Consider the following 8,800-nt stretch of genomic DNA (forward strand, 5'->3'; position numbering starts at 1 on the left):
CTGATTAGAAAGGGCCCAGGCGTGAAGCTTTCCCTTATTTGGGTGATTTGTTTTGTTGTGCAACAGTGCGCGAGGTGTACGGTGGCGTTTTGATTGCTTGTAGGTCACGATGATTGTCGGTTATTAAAGGCCTGTGTGGTATAGGTTTGCATTTTGTTGTGTTTATCTTATTTACTTTCGTAAACTAAGGGGGTTTAATTTGCCAGATAATTCTATTTACTACTCCGAGTAATCTGTGAGAAATACGTTCTCATTCACCAGTTCTTTTAAAACAACATGAACTTAGTGTTTGCTGTTTAATGCTATTAGATAAGATGAAACCTAAAAGCAAAAACTAATCCTTTGCTTTTCCTAATAAATTCTCTATCCCAACTGGCAAAGTTTCCCTGGATAAAAGGGTAGTAAAGATACGTGGACTATAGATAAGTGTTGGTGGTCCCTTCATTAGGCATTGAATCGGCTTATCCCTTTCCCCAGTGCAGCTAGCTTTACCTAATTGGACAAACAATTATCGTTTAATTTTACGAGCCGTGACGGGCTCGCACGAGGGGAAGTATCGGGAGAAGGTACCCTTTGTACAAGAGGGAGGAAAAAGGCTTTTATTTATTGTTTTGTAAATCGATCCACCAACCAAAGACCGGTCGGGTTTGGGTACACATTAATCAAAAGATTTGCGGTGGCATGTGGCGACGAACCCGATGAAATGTTTACTTTGCGTGCTCCAATTATGCGCCGGGGATATTGGGAGCCGCGATGAGATGAGGGGCGAGAGAAAGTAGGCGAAAATTAGAATAGTTCTTTAATCGATCTATGAACATAGCTTCCCGGATTTAGCACATTCATCAATGTCAAATATGCCTTCACCGGGTGAGCAGCTGTTAGAATAGTGTTGAAACTCGTTTCGACTCCATTGGTCCATTTTTTTTTTAATGTTATTTCTCGCTGCCAAACATCTTCCGCCATCGGCTGGAATGCGCGCACAATGACAGCTGAAAGGTCAGTGTAATCGATCTTTCACAGCAGTAACGGCAACGGCAGCCTCAGCAGCGTGAAGGGCGTGAGAATCGAGCGGAATCCATCGATGAATGATACCCGAAAATTTTCACGTCTTCTGCGCAATTTCCTTTGTGGCAATTTGAACGCGCTGATCCATCCCTTCCCCCTTCCCCCACCGCACAGAGTGTTTAGGTTCCTCCATTTCGGGCCGCTCTTGTTTGTGCCCATGTAGCAAATTTTAATTCCGCAACGGGTTCTCTTCTCGGCGGACTGACGCGAAACGCGGGAAGGAAGAAAACCGCCTAACCGGTCGATCAAAAACCCGCACGATTCGCTTCACGCTTTGGCGAATCTTTGACTGGCGTTGGTTGGTTTGGTTGGCGCTGAGTGTAGTAGAGTAAATAAAATAAGATTGCACGTAATAAGAATAATAAAACAGAAATGTGTATCCGTAAGCTTCGTGCGGCGAGAGGTTCCGATTCCCTTCCCATTTTTTTTGTTGCCTCCAAGTTGCCCGACGTCATTGACGTCCGTCCGTCCACCCGGTGAGAAGCGGTGCGGTGGAATTTTCTCGTTTCGGTTTCCTCCTTTTTCGTCCCACCGCTCGCCGGTCAGCTGCTCTCTGGAGCCGCCGCCCCTCCCGGTTCGAATATTGCCCGGTCCGTTAGGGAATGAAATGGCATGATACGTCGGGGGTCTTCAGCCAGTTCCGCCACTGGAGCCGATTAGATTAAACATTTGAATGTGAAATTCGCAATGAAAATAAAACTCATCGAGCCGTGCGCTAATTTCGTGATTTTGGGTGATGTTTTTTCAAGGGAGACTTTGCTTCATCGTCACAAAGCTTATCCCCACAGTTCTCATGGTTCGATATGCCTTTCTTCCCTGAGCTGGAGTCGCGGTTTTCGCTGTTGTTTGTATTCGATCGCGATGTCGTTTTACTAGACCTTGCCTTTTTTTTGTTGCTTTTATTTCCAAGTGCCTTTTCTTCCCTCCGAAAAAGTGTCCATCAACGATAATTCGTCGAATTCTTTGCGCTGGGAAATTTATGTTCACGCAAGTCGTGAACATGGAAGTTCAACGCTCTGTGGACAACGGATGGTGTCTAGATGAAAACTATGAGTACCTCGCGCCGTGTGCTTGTGATGTATGAGACAGTTTTTAGTTCCGGTAAAGCACCGTTGGCTCACGCTTTGTTGGAAGTTTAGTTGAAGTTAGTTTTATTTGAAGAATTAACGACATTTCTTTGGTAGTTTTATGGGCTAATGTAAACCTGTAAAATTGTTACATACACGCAGCATTAGGGAACAGCAGGATTATGTAAAACTGGAGTGGAAATTACTGTATTATGTAACCGTATGCTAAGCACAAGCATGTTAAACAGATGTTAAAAAATAACTAATCCAAATAACTCACTCTCTTCCATGTGAGTTGAAATGTGTTGCATCTTTATGAGTTAAATATAGATCTTTCATGCAAAGAGCTAACGGAGCATCAAGTGGATAAGGAGAGTTATAATCAACCTTATCTGCCGTAAGCGACACCTTTGGGCATACATTTTGCAACCTTGTATCTTTTTTATCAATCCGAAGCGGGCGTCTCCCACGCTACCCGTTCGCTTTTATCTCCGCTATCTTGCATCTAATCGGCGCTTGCACGTAAACTAGCCGGCACAGTTTATGACGCCATCATTAACAATCTCTCGCCTAGGATCGCCGTGCCTAAATCGTGCCCCACCCGCAAGGCTGGGCTTGTATGCGGACCGCGGCATTCGTCCCTGTTTATGCTATTAAATAAATTAAACTTTATCTCACTTACTGCCGCCTGTGCCGCTTTGGCTTTGGATCTGTGTGGATTTTATTATGCTTCCGTATGGTCGGAAAAGTGGTAGAAAGCCACCCCCGATTGGTCTGGCATTGCCCTAGGGGGAAAGGTCAACAGTGGGAGGGTAGAACTGCTTCGTGTACGAGTAAGAAAAGTAAACCTTATGAGGCTGATAACCTTCTCATATGTTGTGAAGAAAAGAAATCATTCGTCTACCGTTTGCGGGAGTAGAATAAAAGTGTATTTGATTTTTCTATAGAGCCACAATTTAGATGGAGCTTCGAGGGTGGTCTTCTGGGTTCGAGATTATGTCTTGCAACATTGTAGCTAACTGTTGGCAGCGTTTTGTTTTCATTTCTCTAGCATTTGCACTTTCCTACTCGATAGGGTGCACAGAAAAACCCTCTTTCCAAATTATTGGATTCCCATTTTTATATCTATTTCACGAGAGAATGTCTTGCTGCACCATTACACCATTTTGAAGGGAAGAAAGTATATCACGTTTTCTACCACCGTTTTCCGGTGAGCTTTCTTCCAGGGAAGCTTTCCATTTTTCTAACCAACCCATTTCCAGCGCAAGGAAATGCAAACGCGTTCCCGATTGACCCCCAAGCGCTCGTTCCTGTTGTGTGCCTATAGGTTTTCAGCCGATCGCTCCACAAATCATCAAATCCGGCCCGGCAGGAGTCGATGCGGCTTGGCTTGTTTATTGGCGGGCGGAAATTTCAACCCCAGGAAGAACCGTACGCCCAAGCGTCGGTTCATGTTCGTTAGGAGACCCGGTCGTCCGAAAACATCGTCCGCTTCCTCGACCTTTTCCGAGGATACACACGACACGAAGTCGATCGACGATGATGGATGATTATGATACACTGTGTTGTAAGAAGCACTCGTGGACAAGGGAAGATTCGTCGTGATTTTTTTCCGGGTGTAACCTCACCCCCATCAGCAGGAGAAAGGGAGGACAAAGCGAAGAAAGCATAAGCAACCGCCACCGGGTGGACGAGGATGATTGTTTTCGGAAGTAAGAAATCGAGTCTGCTGAAGTTGTCGAAGCCATCGACATTCAAAAGCCATCGGCGCCCCCATTCATCCTTTTCCGAGCAGTTGTCCACCACAAGCACCGATGCAGACAGGCCATCCGATCGGAGATCGAACTCCACGACCCTCGAAAGCCACTGCCTACCAGGGAGTGACTTCACTTTCTTGAGAGAATGGGTCGGCGACGTGTAGTACGAGGCACACTGGCCTTTGTGCGGATTCGAACGAGCCCGAGATTAATTAAGATGATGAAATATTCGTGATGTGTCCGAAGTTGTGTGTGTGTTTCTTTCTCTTCCCTTCCTCCTCGCCCGGGCCCTTCCGCCTCAGTCTAACGGCGGGAGGAAAAGGTAGAAAATAAAAGGCCAAGTCAAATGTTCCCCGATAAAAGCGATATCATGCTTTCTTCGCACGAGCAATTAACTTGCCCTGCTGACGAGTGCTGATTTATGCTGTCCAATGTGGCGCACACCGAATTCCTACTGCCGCTGCTTTTCCCGCGGTTTCCGTTCCCCGCTCGTTCGGGAGTGTGCCTATTCAAACACGCCGGGAAAAGTGCATACTCAAACCCACCCGGCCCGTCGGTCCGAGCGAGTGCAGCATAATGAATGACGGCGCACACATCACTCGAAAAGCGGGACGGGATTAGGGTAGGGAGGGAGAAAAGCAACGGTTTCCCGGCGCGTGGAGTGGGTTCGTTTTTTTTTTTCGTTCGAGTTCAGGAGATTCTGTCCGTGTCGCGTCGGCTTGAAAGGGTGATGAAAATGCACTTTTTGCATCGTCCCCGTGTCTGACAAAACGCACTTTGCCGAACATTATTTACCCCGGAAGGAAGGAAGAAGGGGAAGAAGTTGGTGCGGGATGTTTTGGGGGTGGAATAATTATGTTGAAAGGAATTCGCTGTTTCATGCGTTTCATAACAAACTTTTCCTTTCACCGGTTGTGTCGCCTAGTTTTTGACGAACTGGGGTTAATTTTCGGTGGAAACCATGGATTGAACACTTTTCCGTAGGCTGTATTTTATTTGGTGGACGATTTCAAGATCTGTTTTCAAAATATCACATTGATGCACTTGATTTTCTAATTTAAATTGAAGTCTTTTAAATGCAGGAACGTTTTTATAAAACAATACAAGTTAATCGTCAAAGCAAAAATCACGCAAACATTGAAACAAAGCAAAAAACATGAATCCCTTCAGATGCTTTTAAAGCAACATTTCCATGTCGTCGATTTCACCCTGTTTTTATTTTACACAAACAAGATTGGACCCCCTGTTGGCATCATCCCCTACATTGACACACATCCCTCCTTTTGGCACTAAGAGGAAACCCCTATTTGCATCCCCCAAGGGAAACTCACATCCAATGATGACTCATGTACAATTAAGCGGTAACGCAAGAATAAATCACCCCCTTTCGATTGTTTTTGTGCCGAATTACCGGATGGAGTGTTAACTCCTCGGGAGAGAGAGAGAGGGTATGTCATAAAACCGGGGGTTTAAGCAGAAAAATATCGTCTGGCCCGGCGTGTACTGCACCGAGTTTCAACATTGGATGGGGTGCAATTTTTGCGAACTGCGCGCCTTTCCCATTAATTTCCTCCTGCTGTGATTCGATATCCCTGTCTTGTGGAAATTCAAGTGGGAGAAACTCTCGAGGGTTTTGCTGCGTATGGCAAAAAGGGGATAATTATGATGTTCGGGCGGGTAATAGAAACGTGTCTTATCGAAATTTATGCCATTTGATGGGATTTGTAGGATCCGGACTTGAAGCGTTAAAAATCATCACCGGTGACATTGGCAATGAATAATTTCCGTTTTAATTGGATGTCTCGCTCGAATGACAGTGATTGAAAGGAGAAGCTTTTGTGAGCAACATACATTTTTGTTTAGACAACATTTTTCCCTCAATATAGAAATTATTGAGGAAATGAAAAATGTTACATCAAACACATATTGGATCGGATGCGACGTAACGTCGGTTTTGCATACGCTTTACTTTTGCAAACACAAACATTTCCCCTGAGCATAGTAATTTGCGAAAAAAAGCGCGCGCACTTTAATTATTTCATCATTTGCCTAATGCTAAGAGAAAATGATTTCTTCTCCGTAGTATTTCCGCTTTATCCGATCCCCGTTACCTTTCGGCCGAGTGCATTTTCTCACAAAGGAAATCAATTTGTCCATTTTCCACCTCCAAGGAACCCTTTTTTGTTTAACCCTTCCCTCACCGCGTGCCTTCGATCACTCGGTAAAGGCCAAGTGGGCAAGATGTTACCCGAATGCAATAGTGCAAAAATAATAATATGCTAGAAAAACTATTTTGCACGTGACTCTTTGGGGGTGAAAATGGATTTGTGGGTATTTTTTTCTCCCCCTCCTCGCTTCGCCAAACCGGACGGTAAATCACTGCTGATATCAAACGGGGGTATTGCAGTGCGGGGTTTGGTGCAGAAAATTGCAGGAAGTCGTGTGGTGTGCATTAGACGCACGAATGCAAAAACTACAACTGGAAAATACTCATTCGAGATTCATCTGCGAGAAAATATTGGCTTTACATTACGTGTTTTTCCATTCGGCGGCAGAAGATCTTCGCGCTTTCCTTTCGTGGGTCTCACGTGCGATCGTGCTCCAGAGTTTGATGCATTCCAAAACGTCATCATCGTCGCTACATCCATCATAGAAACTGGAGAAAAATCGGAAGGGAAAAATGATAGGACTTTACCGCGCGAAGCCGAGCAAAGTCCAGCGAACGGCTTCGTCGTGCCGCACGTCCGCTTCGGTTTTCCAATAACGATCAGCATCTTAAGATGCCGAAGAACGTGAACCGACAGCTCCTAAGGAAGAGCGCGGCATGAGGTGAGCGAAATACGAAAAGAGCGGCACGGCTGGCGTTTAATGGAATTGATGTTAATTTGCGATGAAACTGAACATAACTTATTTTCCCTAGCTCTTGTTTTTTTTTTCGCTCCATGTCGCCACGTGCAAATCCTCCGCATGGCTGTAAGGAGCCCCCCGTATTCGGTGTTTGTGATGCCGCTCTTCATCATAATCATCATCAGCCGGGCCCGCATCATCATCGATTAAGTTCACTTTCTTTGGGCTTGCGGCGGCGCCTTTCGCCTTGGGTCCGACGAAAGCAAGAAGCCGAGCGCGCGCGCTAATGCATGCTCTGTGGTATGTTGTGGCCGGCATGGGACGCGCGCGGGTGTGTGTTAATGTTTTGTTGTGTGTTGTGTGCCCCGCGCACGACGGCCTCCTTGTGGTAAACATTGTTTAGTGGAGTTCCCTGTTTGCGCGCGGCAGAATATATGTTTTCCTTTCCCTAGTGATCGTTGAACCGATCAATACTATCCTCTCGGTATACATTGTATTGCACGGCGATGTTGATGGGAAACGTGTTGCTAATTATGTTGAACGGTTTAATTGCTTGCGGGAGTTTGTACATCCCGGTAGATTATAATTATCCGAAGCTTTAGGGAAATTGTTCTTTCGTCGATCTTATGTTGTTTATCTATTTCAATTACAATTAATGTTGCTTTCCGTAAAAATCGTACAATATATTCCTCTCTTTTAGCCATTACTTTTATGGCGGTATGTAGTCCCAAATAACAACACGAAACCTCCGCAATGGAGCTAAATTTAAGGCGACAATTTGTAAATTTATCGCCTCCATGTTTCTAACACCCACCGAAAGCTAGTTTCAGTACGAGTTAATCGGAATCTAGAACCGTTTTACCCTCAACCAGGCGTATTTGGGACGATTGGGTTAATTCTTTCCGGCCGCGATCAACACTGCGCCAGCTCTCTAATAATACCTTATTCGAGGGAGGGTAATTTGTGACCCTGAGGCGCATTATAAACTCCCGTTAGCCTCAAATTATCGCTCGATCGATTGAACGAGGCCGAAGTTGGTAATGAACTTGAGAGCCAAAGAAGGGAACCAGCTCTCGAGGGTTGCGCTTCCGAAGTGTGAGAAGGAATTTGTTCCCTATAATTGTGGGCGGCCACGCTTTCTGACCCCGAAACCCCTTATCCGGGGTGGGTCACCAACACCGCCATCTAGTTCCGATCGACGGATAAATCATTCGATTAAGGATGATCCTTCGCTTCCGGGGGTGTCATCTTTGGCGCACTCGAATCATTATCGGCCCGTGGTCGATTGGGCTAATTAAAAATGGCTCATCCAATTCGGTCCTTCAAACCGATCCACACGCGGGGAGAATCAATCTTGCCGGAATGTGGCCTACCATCGCCGATGACAGCGAGTGCACCGGCAGTTTATCATTAATCTTCCGCTGCCTTTGGAAGACGTCCCGGCCGCTGACAGCTTCCACTTACCGTGTGAGGCTGCGATTGAGAGGCCGTGGAAGTGTTGGCCAGTGCCTCGAAGTAGCGCGGGCAACTCTTCATAAGCGCCCGTGTGTGTGTGTGTGCGTCGGCACCAGCGTTCCTTTAATCATTATCATTAGCCTCGTGTAATGATTGCCATTATCAGTCATAAATCAATGTTTCTCTAAAGCGCGCACCCGCGTCAGTGAGCTGCGCGCACTTTCATGGTAAATAATACCGGGGGATGGGGGCAAAAAAAAAATGCGACGACCTTAAGAGAAATGGCAACTCTCATCTCGGACATGGGCTCTCGGAAACTGGCAGCCGGTAGTTCCGTAGCAAATCGTACGCTCGCAGTTTCGCAATAGCTTGCCGGGGCGAAATTCGTTGCGAATTGTCGATGCGCACCCGGAGATGAAAAGCCTGAAGAAGTTAAATTGACGCGTGGAGTGGATGTTGATAGGTTCCCGTGTTTTTTCTTCATCTTTGGTAGCTGGAAGCACTCGAAGAAGTAGATGATTTGACCGACATTAGGAGTGACCTTTGATTTGATCCGGTTGTTGCAAGTTAGGAGTATTTTGTTGTATTTATTTCGGAATTAAACAAACG

The sequence above is a fragment of the Anopheles coustani genome, chromosome 3 (assembly GCF_943734705.1).
Source record: "Anopheles coustani chromosome 3, idAnoCousDA_361_x.2, whole genome shotgun sequence".
Classification (NCBI taxonomy): domain Eukaryota; kingdom Metazoa; phylum Arthropoda; class Insecta; order Diptera; family Culicidae; genus Anopheles; species Anopheles coustani.